Below are 14,656 nucleotides of genomic sequence, written 5' to 3' on the forward strand. Positions count from 1 at the left end.
GGGGCAGCTCTGTTGACTGGTGCACTTAACACTCTATGGGGGAAGACCCATAAAACTATAGATCTATACGCAGATTCTAGTCGTTCCATGATGAGTTTTATCGCATCAGGAAACATCCCCTTGCTTTTCCTTATTACGCTTCTCCTTATCCCATAAACATTGTTTTCCCCCCAACCACACCTTGGAAGCTTTGTACCATACCCTCCAACATTTCTCTGATGAAAATAGGGATGTCCCGTTCCATAATGATAATTTTAATATTTATACCCCACACATCTTGCTGGGTTGCCCAACCATTCTGGGCAACTTCCAATACACACACACACACACACACACACACAGCATAATAAAACATTAAACTTTTTAAAAAACTTCCCTATACAGGATTGCCTTGACACAGCTTAAGGGGTTGGATAATTCCATACCCTCCAACATTTCTCCAATGAAAATAGGGACATCCTAAGGAGAAGTGGGACATTCCGGGATCAAATCACAAAATGGGATGGCTTCTCTAAATTAGGGACATCCCTGGAACATAGGGACACTTGGAGGGTCTGTTATACATTCAAACTATCTGTGTCAGCGAGCTCCTCCCCAACTTAAAATCCAAAACACCCGGAGAAAAATAGATGGTGAAAATACAGAAGAAGGTATTCAAATATTCTTATTTCACCTACAGACCAATCCATACCCCTGATCTGCCTTGCTACAGAGGGTCTGGCTGCGGGTGAAGAGGTCCCTCCACTGGCCTTCACCATCAACAGAGCTCTTCATGATTGCTGACAGCCACCATTTTTCGATTGTTCACCACTTATATATATACTAGGAAGTAGGCCATTGAAATCAGAGACCTGCCACCCTCTCCGTAATTTTCTTTTACGATAGCCTCAGAGTATTGCATCTTGCCAGCAATGCCTGTGCATTTTTGGAGTGTTTTTAACCTGTTCGCTGTGCTCTCAGTACAGTACATTTTCGGCCTGCATCCAACTCAATTATGGACAGTATACAGAATGAATTTAATTAGATTTGCCATAGCCGAAAGGAAGTCTGTGTAATGTAGAGTCAGGGGAGGCTGTCCATTGCTGTTGTTAAGATTTTGCAGAGAAAATCAGAGAAAGTTGATGGCTGATGCATTTTGCATTTTGATGATGTTGTTTGATGCAAAACCAAGGGCCAAATTGGATGTGAAAATAAATGCACCTGAATCTAATAAGCAGGGTATTTTTTAATTTTTATTTTAAAAAGGAAATTGTATCAGTTGGAGCTAATAATATCAATGAGATCGAGCAGGCATGGGAGGGGGATGTGAAGACCCACCCTTCATAACTGTCAACTTTTCCCTTTTCTTGCGAGGAATCCTATTCAGAATAAGGGAATTTCCCTTAAAAAAAGGGGAACGTTGACAGCTATGGCACCCTTTCCTCTGCTGCAGTCCTGAGGAAAACAAGTCTTTGCTTTGGGGAAACCTTCTGTTAGCAGTGTCTTTTGTTATGGGGTCCCAAGTATGCAAATCATATTAGTTGTTCTACATTGCAAGTTTTTTCCAGATTGCAAGCTGATAGCAGAAAGCTGGGAATCAATTATGTACATTGATGGTGCTTAATAATAATAATAATAATAATAATAATAAATTTTATTTATATCCCGCCCTTTCCAGCCGAAGCTGGGCTCAGGGCGGCTAACAACAATCAAAATAATCCAACGTTCTAAAAACATTTCATTATAAAAATTAATTAAAATCAAATTGGTGGCAACCATTAAGCAAAATTCTGTGCAGATTGCCAGAGGAGGGGGTCAGGCTGCGCCCTGACCAAAGGCCTGGTGGAACAGCTCTGTCTTGCAGGCCCTGCGGAAAGATGTCAGGTCCCGCAGGGCCCTAGTCTCTTGTGACAGAGCGTTCCACCAGATTGGAGCTGCGGCCAAGAAAGCCCTGGCTCTAGTTGAGGCCAGCCTAACCTCTCTGTGGCCTGGGATCTTCAGGATGTTTTTATTTGCAGACTGTAAGTTCCTTTGTGGGACATACCAGGAGAGGCGGTCCCGTAGGTACGAGGGTCCTAGGCCGTATAGGGCTTTAAAGGTTAAAACCAGCACCTTAAACCTGATCCTGTACTCCACCGGGAGCCAGTGCAGTTGGTATAGTACCGGATGAATGTGATCACGCAGCGAAGACCCCATAAGGAGTCTCGCCGCGGCATTCTGCACCCGCTGGAGTTTCTGGGTCAGTCTCAAGGGCAGCCCCACGTAGAGCGAGTTACAATAATCCAGTCTGGAGGTGACCGTCGCGTGGATCACAGTGGCTAGGTCAGGGCGAGAGAGATAAGGAGCCAACTATAAGTAATAAATGTAAATGTAAAGGGACCCCTGACCATTAGGTCCAGTTGTGACCGACTCTGGGGTTGCAGCGCTCACCTCACTTTATTGGCCGAGGGAGCTGGCGTACAGCTTCCAGGTCCTGTGGCCAGCAAGACTAAGCCGCTTCTGGCGAACCAGAGCAGCACACGGAAACGCCGTTTACCTTTCCGCCGGAGCGGTACCTATTTATCTCCTTGAATTTGATGTGCTTTCGAACTGCGAGGTTGGCAGGAGCAGGGACCGAGCAACGGGAGCTCACCCCGTCGCGGGGATTCGAACTGCCGACCTTCTGATCGGCAAGTCCTAGGCTCTGTGGTTTAACCCACAGCACCACCCGCCTCCCACCAATATAAGTAATAGTGCATAGCAATAAGTAGAAGAATTGTGTGTGTGGTTTTTTGGAGGGTGGGGTTGGGGGAGTAGAACTTTTAATTTCAGCAGTCGCCAGGTGGAAGAGCTTAAATCAACCTCTTTTGGTTTCTCAAATGTTTGGCAGGTGTGAAACTGGGGATTCAAGCCCTCCCTGCATTGCCTTTTCTCTGAGCTCCAGATGAAGCGGAGACTTTGCAGACAAGAGCACCTAAGGAGGGAGAGCGGCAGCAGGAGGAGCTGGCGTTCAGCTGCAGAGCTCCAAGTCTTCCCATCCATAGGTGGCCAAGCACCAGCATTTTAAAGGTCTCCATCTCCCTTTCCTGCCTTTAGACACTAAGGTATGTCTCTTTTGCCATAGGAATTTAGGTGGCGCTTGGCCGTGTGGTCTCTGCCTCGGTATTGATGCCTCTTGCCTCCCTCTGCGTCTTAATTCCAAGCACTTAATTCTTGGCTTGCTCATATTTTGCTTCTGCTGCCCTTCTCTTCCATGTACCAGCTTGTTCCTCCCACTCTCCAAGCCAGCCCTTAGCACTGTGTGCTTTCAATATGTTCCCACGCCCTGTCCTACAGCCAGCGGTTTCATGGTAACAAAGATGGTTGCATTTCTAAACGGTAGGTTGAGGCTAGAGAAGGATACAGGCTGGCTGAGTGGCAGGTTCAGATGATTCCAGGTTTAGTCTCCAGCCTCTGCAGGTAAAATGGAAAAAGTCCTCTGCCCCCAAACCTGGAGAACTTCTGCCTGCCAGTGTAGATAGCACTGTGCTAGTTGAACCTGTGGTACAGCTTTTTATATTATTAGTGTCTTTCTGCTGCCAAATGGCCTGTTCCAATAACAACAGAAATAATTCAAGAAGTAGCTTTATCTAGCTTGGGTAAAGCAAAATTCATTTTAGTTCTTGCAAAGAATTCCAGTCATTTAGGGTGCTGAGCGCTGCAAGGAACTGGGAGTACAAGGCAGTTGCAAACAAAGCAGTTTCCATCCCCTGATCCTAGCCAGAATTCCTGGCTAGCTTGATTTATTCCAACTTGTTCAATCAATCAATATTTCCTTAATGCACAGAAAGAAAATTGCCTAACAGGCTGCTCCATCCCAGGCTTTGTGCTCGACTTGCAAGGCAGAGCCTGCCCAGGGAAAAAGAATTAAAGAGGTGGATGGACTGTATGCAGATATGGAAGCTGAGACTTTAAATTCTCCACCTTGTATTGGCCTCTTAGCATCAAGCTTTCAGCAGTTTCCAAGGTTCTTGGTGCACAGGGACACAGCGAAGCCAGCCAGCTGTTGACCTGAGGACCAGACTGGATGCAGGACTTGAAGACCAGCATCTGCTGAGGTCCATCTTATGGAGAATGGTCCATTTGCAGTCCCTAGAGCCCCTCAGGCTGCTCATCTCCTTTCTTCCCTGACTTTCCTGAACATTTAACCAGAATTAAGAGGAAATAACTGGTGCAGCCACCTGTTCCCAACTCACCATGTTGTTCAGGGTGGATTGGGTCGCAAACAAAAAGATATTTGAGTGGCCAGTGCTGCCAGGTGTGGTAAGGTGAGCTCACTCAGTGAGGGGGTCCAAGGAGGGCATCTTGCCCCAACCCCCTGCTCCCAAGAACTGGCATCACATATAAAGCTAGGAAGGGGAGATCTTGTAGCGTCGAAAGGAAAAGTGTGCAGAACTTTATCACCTCCCATGTTTGTTGCACCAGTCACTTTTCTCAATGCCTGGCTCCAGTTTCCTGAACATTCTTCTTTCTGCTGCTTAAAGACCTGCCCATCCCCTTTTCTGGCTCCACTGCTTTGTGTGGAATAATAATATAAAAATTTATTATTTCTACCCCGCCCATCTGGCTGGGCTTCCGCAGCCACTCTGGGCGGCTTCCAACAGAATGTTAAAATACAATAGTCTATTAAACATTAAAAGCTTCCCTAAACAGGGCTGCCTTCAGATGTCTTCTAAAAGTCTGGTAGTTGTTCTTCTCTTTGACATCTGGTGGGAGGGCGTTCCACAGGGCGGGTGCCACTACCAAGAAGGCCCTCTGCCTGGATCCCTGTAACTTGGCTTCTCGCAGCAAGGGAACCGCCAGAAGGCCCTTGGCACTGGACCACAGTGTCTGGGCAGAACGGCACTGGAAGTGTTTACCCAGCATGGAAACCGCCTCCAACCATTTCATAACTGGGAGTGGCAGTGACCCTCTCCAGATCGATATTACTGGTTGTCTTTTTTGGTGGTGCGTTCTATGATATGCTATTGGCACGATACTAGTGGTGGATCTAAACTAGACTGTCTGTACATCATTCCAGTGTATTAGTTGTTCTGCGATGCTTCCCTAAGGTTAAGGCATTACTGCCATATGAAAAGTTGCAGGGTTTCAGCAGAGAGTTAGGGCACGTGCAGCAAGTGGAAGTGAAGCAGTGTGTGTCTACTCTGAAACTTAAGTGATATTGAAAGCGGGGTCATTAGTTAAGACAAAAACAACAAAACAATACCCCCCACAAACACATTTAAAAGGCTTTAGAATATTAATTGGCCAAAGGCCTGGTTGAAGAGGACATGCACCAATTAGAAGTGTTTCTACCCTGAAAGCACCCTGCAATGCTGAAAACGGAATCACGTATAACTGCCCCAATACCACCTTGAGCAAAGATTGCAATGAATTCTTAATAAAAAGGACACAAGGAAGAACTCTGTGTTGGGGACTGCTGTATGAGCTCAAAGCAATTGTTTGGGAGGGGGCTTCCCATGGTAACTGAGTTTCCTTTTTAAATGCAGTTTTATTCCCCCCCCCCCCCCACAGTTTAAAGCTACTGGTGGCCACAGTGCTGCTGCTGCTGTGCCCTTGAAATTGCCGGCAGACTCAGTGGCTTTTAAACTAGAAAAAGAGAAGGAAGGAAGGAAGCCTTGCCTCCTCAAGCACAAATCAGTGTGTCAAACAGTCTGGGCTGCCTTTGCCCTAATTCTTGCTTTGCCTTAAATGCTTAGAATGAGGTGGATGCATAAGTAAGGCTCCATTCATGTCTATATTTTCCTTATAATTTGCTTAGGATTCTTTCAATTGCAATTGACACATAAGTATAGAGGTGAAAGCCCGACCCATAATCTCTTATTAATTCTTATTAATCGTTTGCATCAGCAGGGCTTCTGTGTTTCAGCTGCAGGCACCAAAGTCATACTTTCCTGAGCATGTAATAGTACCCTTTGGGTCTGCCTTTTCTCCTGCCTGCTGTCCTCCATTCCCCCCCCCCCCACTTCTCAGATGATTCCTTGGAATGTTGGAACAGTGATGGTAACAGCCTCAGGGGCAGAGCTAGCAGCAGGAGCTGCCATTAGCCACAAGCGGAAGCCGTAATTTTTCACATTAATGCATAGCTCATTTTAGACGGAAGTAGCAGGGAGACGCTAGCTAACCTATAGCAGGGTAAAGGTAAAAAGCTAAAGGGACCCCTGACCATTAGGTCCCAGTCGTGGCCGATTCTGGGGTTGCGGCGCTCATCTCGCTTTATTGGCTGAGGGAGCCTGCGTACAGCTTCCAGGTCATGTGGCCTGCATGACTAAGCCACTTCTGGTGAACCAGAGCAGCACACGGAAACACCGTTTACCTTCCCGCCGGAGCAGTACCTATTTATCTACTTGCACTTTGACGTGCTTTCGAACTGCTAGGTTGGCAGGAGCAGGGACCGAGCAACGGGAGCTCACCCCGTCGTGGGGATTCGAACCTCCGACCTTCTGATCGGCAAGTCCTAGGCTCTGTGGTTTAACCCACAGCGCCACTGTGCTTGCAGGTATTTCAGGAAAACTCAGAAGGAGGCGACTCAGAGGGTGTTCTCTTCCAGCCTAACTCATATGTTTGCTTGCTTTCTTGCTTTACAACTTGTGTATACTGCGCGATTCTAATAAAACCTCAAAGAAGGCCAGAAAAAGAATAAAACAATCAAATTATCAGCAAAGCAACAGTTAGAAAGAAGTATTCCAAATAAAAATAAATCGTCAGTAAGCTAAAACCAGATTAAAACCTACGGCAACTTGTTTGAATAGACTTGCCAAAAGAAAAAAAAAGCAGGTGCGGAAAAAGAGCACCTGCCTAATATCAATAGGCGGGGAGTTCCGAAGTGTGGATGCTGCTGCAGTAAATGATTGATTTGTTGCAGGGCTAATGGGTATTATGTGACACATATAACAGTGCCAGTTCTGTAGATCGAAGTGGTCAAGTTTGCACATACAGTCGCACCTTGGAAGTCAAAGGGAATTTGTTCCAGAAGTCTGCTCGACTTCCAAAACGTTCGGAAACCAAGGCATTCCGATTGGCTGCAGGAAGCTCTCCTTAACAAACTACAGTTCCCAGCGTTATTGGGGGATGACAACCCATGGCTGTCTAGGTGCTATAAGAATGCTTTAGATGTGTAGTGTGAATGTTGCCAGAAGGTCTATGTCTGGCATTAGGCAATGAGGCAAAAATCAAAGGACCAGAAGGGGACCCAAAAGAGCACTCACAATGGCTGAGAATTTTTTCCTCAAAAATAGGTTGCAGCTTTGCTGTGCAAGGTAGAAAGGCTAATGCAGAACTGAGATAAGGTATGGAAAGCAAAATACAAATACAGTGGTACCTCGGGTTACAGACGCTTCAGGTTACAGACTCCGCTAACCCAGAAGTAGTACCTCAGGTTAAGAACTTTGCTTCAGGATGAGAACAGAAATAGCATGGCAGTGGCGCAGTGGCAGCGAGAGTCCCCATTAGCTAAAGTGGTACCTCAGGTTAAGAACGGTTTCAGGTTAAGAACGGACCTCCAGAACGAATTAAGTTCTTAACCCGAGGTACCACTGTACCAAGCTCTGTTTTTGGTGTGTTGGTGTCCTGGCTTGTTGCCATTTTGAGCATACTTCAGGATTTTGAACATACTTCAGGAGAGACAGTGTGGTGTAGTGGTTAAGAGCAGTAGACTCGTAATCTGGTGAACCGGGTTCGATTCCCTGCTCCTCCACATGCAGCTGCTGGGTGACCTTGGGCTAGTCACACTTCTTTGAAGTCTCTCAGCCCCACTCACCTCACAGAGTGTTTGTTGTGGGGGAGGAAGGGAAAGGAGAATGTTAGCTGCTTTGAGACTCCTTTGGGTAGTGATAAAGCGGGATATCAAATCCAAACTCTTCTTCTTCTAATTGTTTGAATAAGGCTTTGAGAGATAGAGAGAGAAAGGCTGCACTATTGTTATTCTGAAAAAAAAGAGAAATATTTTTTTCTTGTAATGTCCTATTTCCTGCATTGTAATAGTGCTGCAACATTATAAGGGGTTATTTGGATCCTGCCTCATTCTCCTGCTACATTGAATGGGAGGAATGTTTGAGCAGGAAACTTCAGAAACTCGCTGGTTCCCAATACCTTAACTCCTCTTCTGTAGCAGAGTCAGCAGAGTCTGCCTTAGAGTGGGATTCTGACTAGCTACATGCCCTGTTAACCAAACTTCTCTTTCTCAAAGAAAACAGAGCAGTGCAGGCTTTCTTTGATTTCACAGAAGCTGCCAACGTTCGCCAGGAAAAGTTGACTCTGCATTTTAACACTTCCAGCAGTACTTCTGCGTTTTATACTTACTTCAGGCTTTGCATTTGCCGTGCTGCTGCAACAGTTACCCGAAAAAGAAGGGAAGGAAGAAGCAATCTTGCTAGCCTGACACTATTCTAAGACAGGAATTGCCAGGCTGTTGGACACAAGCCATGTGTGCTTGCCAAGAAGCCTTTATGCGACTCCAGGGCCATTCCCTTGGCTGCTGGTTCCTCAGAATGGCCCTAAAGCAAATATAATTGTTTGCCATGGCTTTGGAAGATATATGGCTGCTAAAAATACATATGAACATATAAAGATGTCCTAGGGCAGTGGTTCTCAACCTGTGGGTCCCCAGATGTTGTTGGACTACAACTCCCATCATCCCTGAGCTCTAGCCTTGCTAGCTAGGGGTGATGGGAGTTGTAGTTCAACAACATCTGGGGACCCACAGGTTGAGAAAGGCTGCCCTAGGGTGTCTCATACTATTGTTATATCTAGCTCAGCATTGTATACAGGGATATGGATGCGGGTGGCGCGGTGGTCTAAACCACCGAGCCTTTTGGGCTTGCAGATCAGAAGGTTGGCGGTTTGAATCCCTGTGATGGGGTGAGCTCCCATTGCTCTGTCCCAGCTCCTGCCAACCTAGCAGTTCGAAAGCATATCAGTGCAGTTAGATAAATAGGTACCGCTGTGGTGGGAAGGTAACCGGCGTTTCCGTGCGTTCTGGTTTCCATCACAGTGTTCCGTTGTGCCAGAAGCAGTTTAGTCATGCTGGCCACATGGCCTGGAAAGCTGTCTGTGGACAAACGCCAGCTCCATTGGCCTGAAAGAGGAAATGAGCACCGCAACCCCATAGTTGCCTTTGACTGGACCCATCCAGGGGTCCTTTACCTTTACTTTTTGTATGCAGGAGTAGGAAATTGAGTGGGGGGCATTCAGATAAGTGAACAACCACACCCATGCTTGATTTCTGGCCTCAGAATCCACTCACTTTGCAACCCCATGGCACCTGTTGAAACTACCACTTGTCAAGTGTCAATGTTTGCTCGGAAGATGTAATGACAGGGGCAGGGTTTTTGGTGGTGGTGGGGAGGGTAATAAGCCTTCTGATTCCCTATCCTTAAATATTTGGTCTGACCAGCAGCAGCTTTCTAGAGTCTCAAAGTTTTGCAGACTTATCTGCCTGTCTCTCACCCTATGTGTTTACATTGCTTAGTGGGATCCAGACTGCAAGAGAAAGGCCATCGCATCCCACTCCACTGATCATCCTTTCTAGGAGAAGTTAGCTTACATTTGGAAAATTAGGCACTTAAGAGCTGGTTCACACATGCACATATATCACTCAATTTCTCCTTGCATTGACAAGCCCTGAAGACTTATATTCTGCAGTGCCTCATGAGCAATGTGATGCAAATTCTAATGTGCACCATTACGATATGTTTTAATGGTTCAACACTGTTTCAACTCTGAATGCAGACTTATTATTTTGCTGTTTTATACCTGGCAGATGAATGTAAGAACTGGCTCCATTGAAAAGCCTTTCCTTTGAGGCAGGCCTGAGGAACGTCCAGCCCAAGGGACTAATTCAGCCTGGCCCAGGTCCCAGTTTGGCCTGCAAGGCTCTTTCCTCCGAACAATGTCATAAGCAACATCTGGTGTGGGGCAGTAAAAGGTGTGGCGGGCAGTTAGAGGTGTAGGGGTTCAGGGTCACTGGGGTGTGTGTGTCAAAGACCCATTACCGTTTCTCCAGCAAGGGTCACTGTTGACAGCTTCTGTTGACAGCCTCCTACAGCCTCCCAATCAACATGAGAGCTATTTAGCTGTTGGAACTAATCAGAGTGAAAAGAGGTCAGTCACTGAGGATTGGCTCCTAGGTGTTGGGAGATCCTACACACGAGTAGAAATCTGGCAGAGACACATGCCCGACTGGCATGTTCTCTCCCTCCTGGTCAGTTGGGAGATTCAAAAGTTTTCTCCAGCCCGAACATCACAGTGACTGATACGAAGAGGCATCAGCACACTTTAGGATAAGCAGAATATAGGCAGTCAGCGTTCAGACTCAGTAGCGCAGCTTTTGGCTAAACTACGTTTATTTACATATACAGTGGTACCTCGGGTTACAGACGCTTCAGATTACATATGCTTCAGGTTACAGACTCTGCTAACCCAGAAGTAGTACCTCAGGTTAAGAACTTTGCTTCAGGATGAGAACAGAAACCGTGCTCCGGCGGCAGCGGGAGGCCCCATTAACTGAAGTGGTGCTTCAGGTAAAGAACAGTTTCAGGTTAAGAACAGACCTTCGGAACAAATTAAGTACTTAACCCGAGGTACCACTGTACACACTTGGAGCATCGTAACTCAGCTCCTTCCTCTTTAGCATCAGACAGCAAAGAGAAAAAACAAAAGGACAAATGTCCTACATCACAGAAGCACAGTAATAAAACATCCTGTCTCCGTCACTTCCCACAGTGTGGAATGAAAACATACACCATCATGTGATGAAAACAATCCCATGACTGCAACATGGGGAATGAATCCTAACACTAGGGTCACTCTAGAGAAGGCATGTAGGAAGAACACTGAGCATTTAGTAACACTGAAAACAGCAGTTTCTTCAGTTACAAGAGAATGGTAGGCAAGTTCTGTTATGTATAATGGAACTTAAAAAATAAATAACTTACAACTTAAATTACTCTGAAAAGTGATATTGGAGCACTCCAAATAATTTGCCCATGCACAGAAAATAGATCTAGCTGAAGGAAAACGCATGGAGATCTGCATTGTTTGTTGCAATGTCTCCCCAATGATTCTTACTGATTCTTATTATAAGTTTATTGTATAATATTAGAAGGTTCTATCATCTTAGATGGGTATGTGGTTGTGAGGGGGCGGGACTGTGACTGTCTGGAAGGGACCATGCAGTTCTAAAGTGGTCCCTACACTGCTGCTCTCAGTGCACAATTGGGAGCCTTGAAGTGCCCTCCTGATTATTCATTGGCAAGAGAGGCTTTGCTGTCAGCGCATATCAGCTGATAGGCAGTGACATCTAGTGTGTTGACTTCCCATGGGGATCTCTGTTGCTGATCCGTGCTCTTTATAGCATAGCTTGCTGCACTATGAAAGAAAAATTGGTCACCAGATGTCATGATAATATCAGGTCATGTGGCCTGCTGGGGTGGGGGGTGGGGATCCAGGATTTGGCCTTCCGGCCTGATCCCGTTTCTCCACTCCTGATTTGAGGTGAAAGAAAGGTATCCCAAGATCTATCATGGACTGTTCACAAATACATGCAAATCCTTGATGCTGTAGTCTTCTAGCGATGAGCATGCATGTGTGTACTAGCCCCAATACATTTGCTTAATTCATTTAATTATAATGGTGGTGACTCCAGCCTCTGAAAATAAAATTTCACCAAAATAAAACAGCAAAATAAGAAGTCTGCATTCGGAGTTGAAACAGTGTCGAACAATTAAAACATATCGTAACGGTGCACATAAGAATTTGACCACATTGCTCATGAGGCACTGCAGAATATAAGTCTTCAGGGCTTGTCAAAAGACAGGAAGAGACGTGGCTTTACTGAAGTTATACTACAGCTGTGGAGCTGCCACCGAGAAGTCTTGTCACCGTTGCCTGCAAATCTGGTCTTTGCTGATTGACAGGCCAGAAGGCAGGGCCTGTGATGCCAACCTTTGGTTCAGGTACTTTAGAGTAGGTGTGAGGAACCTTTACTCCTCCAAATGTTGCTAAACTACAGCTCCCATCAGGCCAGCAAGCATGGTGAATGGCAAGGGATGATGGGAGTTGAAGTTCAGCAGCATTGGGGGTAGGGCAGAGGTTCTTCAAACCTGTTTTAGAGGTTAACACCAGTGCTTCAAGTTGAGCAGTCATCACACAGGTACCACAATGGGAATTAATTTCAGTTATTAGTGTCACTATTGAAAGCTAAAGGCACCACAGAACTGTCAGATTAAATTAAATTTATTGAGGTTCCCACCCCAATAATGTCAGATCATGGAAAGAGAAAATAGTGTACAGATGAATAATTTTCATAATTACCTGCTGGTGTCTGGCGTGGTTATATGTACATATAATTTGAGAAATAGGCTGTTCCTTATCTTGAAGGCACAATAAGATTCTGTAGACATTTTCTGTTGACATCAATGGAAACATAAGCAGGCCCCAGGCTCTGTTATTATAAAAACTTGTAATTAACCAGTAACATTTAAAAAACAAATGGAGATGAGGGTGATTTCCTTTGGATAACCTTCAAATCCGCAATGCATTGATAAATATAAAAATCATTCTGCAGACTTGATTCTCAATGAAACAGCTGATGACATTTTGTAGACTGCCAGAGGTTGTTGGGCCTTCCAAATAAGACCTTAGGATACCTTTGCTGGAAATGACGCCAATCTATAATGAAACAAATAAGCGGGCAAGACAGGACATGGTCTGGAAACAATGTTCTCTACTTGCTTTTAGAAAAAGGCAACAATGACAATGAACTCACCTGATTCTACAGCTGCTTTAGCACTTGTTGTTGTTTAGTCGTTTAGTTGTGTCCGACTCTTCGTAACCCCATGGACCAGAGCACGCCAGGCACTTCTGTCTTCCACTGCCTCCTGCAGTTTGGTCAAACTCATGCTGGTAGCTTCGAGAACACTATCCAACCATCTCGTCCTCTGCCGTCCCCTTCTCCTTGTGCCCTCCATCTTTCCCAACACCAGGGTCTTTTCCAGGGAGTCTTCTCTTCTCATGAGGTGGCCACAGTATTGGAGCCTCAGCTTCAGGATCTGTCCTTCCAGTGAGCACTCAGGGCTGATTTCCTTAAGAATGGATAGGTTTGATCTTCTTGCAGTCTATGGGACTCTCAAGAGTCTCCTCCAGCACCATAATTCAAAAGCATCAATTCTTTGGCGATCAGCCTTCTTTATGGTCCAGCTCTCACTTCCATACTTCACTACTGGGAAAACCATAGCTTTTACTATATGGACCTTTGTTGGCAAGGTGATGTCTCTACTTTTTAAGATGCTGTCTAGGTCATATGAAAGGGCAAATAGTTCACATGCTGCAAGGTGCCCAGCCCTGTTTCACTCATTTACTAAATTTCTTACACTTACACTGTTCTCTTCCTCTAGCCTGGATTTACCAATCCGTCTCTCCTTCCTGTAAACTTCAGTAGGCTGTTTTAGCCCTCGAGCTGCACCACATGTCTTCAGAGTGATCTTACATTTTGGATTCTGATTTGCTCTGTGAGTTATTCAGGATGGCATGCCACACTTATGTTCTTCTCATACACTATTTATGCATGTAAGAACATCAACTTTAATCGAATTCTTGAAGAGCTATCCCAGGATGCTCTACTCTGAATTCTAAAGAGGACTTGATCGTTCTCTCTCTGGCTGGTAATGATACTCAGCGAAAATGAAGTATTATCAGAAAATCAGGTAACTGCCTTAACTGGTTATCCACTATGTTTATGAAGGATACCATTCAGTTCATGCTAGAAAAGATGAAAAGTCCACCACCTGAAGCTTGTAATATTGTCATGACAGGGAAATTGCTTCACTTAGCACATAAACCTGGAAACCAGGTGTTGTCTCTGCATACAACAACAATTTGTGCATATAATCAATGCTTAATTATTTGGAAAAAAAGTGGCAGTGGAGATTCTCAACTTCTTGAAGTCACCTCCTGATATCACCCTACTTTCATGCCTAAAACATGGTCTGGCCGTTGGGAACACTCCTTATATCTGGGTTTCACATTTTGGGTTGGAAGTAAACCATGGTTTGCAAGAACTACAGCTTGTACAATTCAGATATCATAGCAAACTATGTTTAACACCTATCATTAATGGTGTTAGACCATGTGAAGGGAGAGGAAAGGGCTGGGATGCACATGTAAAGCATCTTCCCAGTGGTCAAGCCATGGTTGAGTTACAATCTCTGAACTGAGCCATAGAAGCCCTCCTCCCTAATTTCTGGTGTGTAGACCATTTGTGGTCACACCTTGGTGAGGGAAAAGTACTTTGGACATGGCCTAGGATACTTTCTTACATCCTAGGGCTGTGCCAGATGGCTGTGTGTGTGTGTGTGTGTGTGTGTGTGTGTGTATAAAATAAAATAATAAAATTATTATTATTATTATTATTATTATTATTATTATTAAAACAGGTTGGGTGGCAGAACAGTGAGGAGAGCTGGCATGAATTAAGCCTTGCACAGAGTAAGATGATTGGAAATGCACCTTTTAAAAACAAACATTTATTAAATAAGTTCAATACTGCTGATACATATAGCAATGTGTGTGTTGGACTTGGACTGGGGAGACCTGGGTTCCAATGAAGCTCATTAGGTGGCTGATTGAAAAACCCACTAAAATGCCTCAAATAAATAAAATT

The 14,656-nt window shown here is 45.1% G+C and overlaps 1 protein-coding gene across 6 annotated transcripts in view; it reads left to right on the plus strand.

Moving 5' to 3' along the window:
- MAPK10 (mitogen-activated protein kinase 10) overlaps positions 1 to 14,656 on the plus strand; it is a 236,496-nt gene that overhangs the window by 63,425 nt on the left and 158,415 nt on the right. For 4 of the 6 annotated variants that reach the window (XM_081020953.1, XM_081020952.1, XM_081020956.1 and 1 more), the window contains exon 2: positions 2,849 to 3,062. The exons of the other annotated variants lie outside the window; for them this stretch is intronic. The gene's annotated coding sequence lies outside the window, so the exon portion shown is untranslated. The remainder of the gene's footprint in view (positions 1 to 2,848; positions 3,063 to 14,656) is intronic. 6 annotated transcript variants of the gene reach the window in all.

This window comes from Podarcis pityusensis, assembly GCF_964106645.2.
Source record: "Podarcis pityusensis genome assembly, chromosome: 9".
Taxonomy (NCBI): domain Eukaryota; kingdom Metazoa; phylum Chordata; class Lepidosauria; order Squamata; family Lacertidae; genus Podarcis; species Podarcis pityusensis.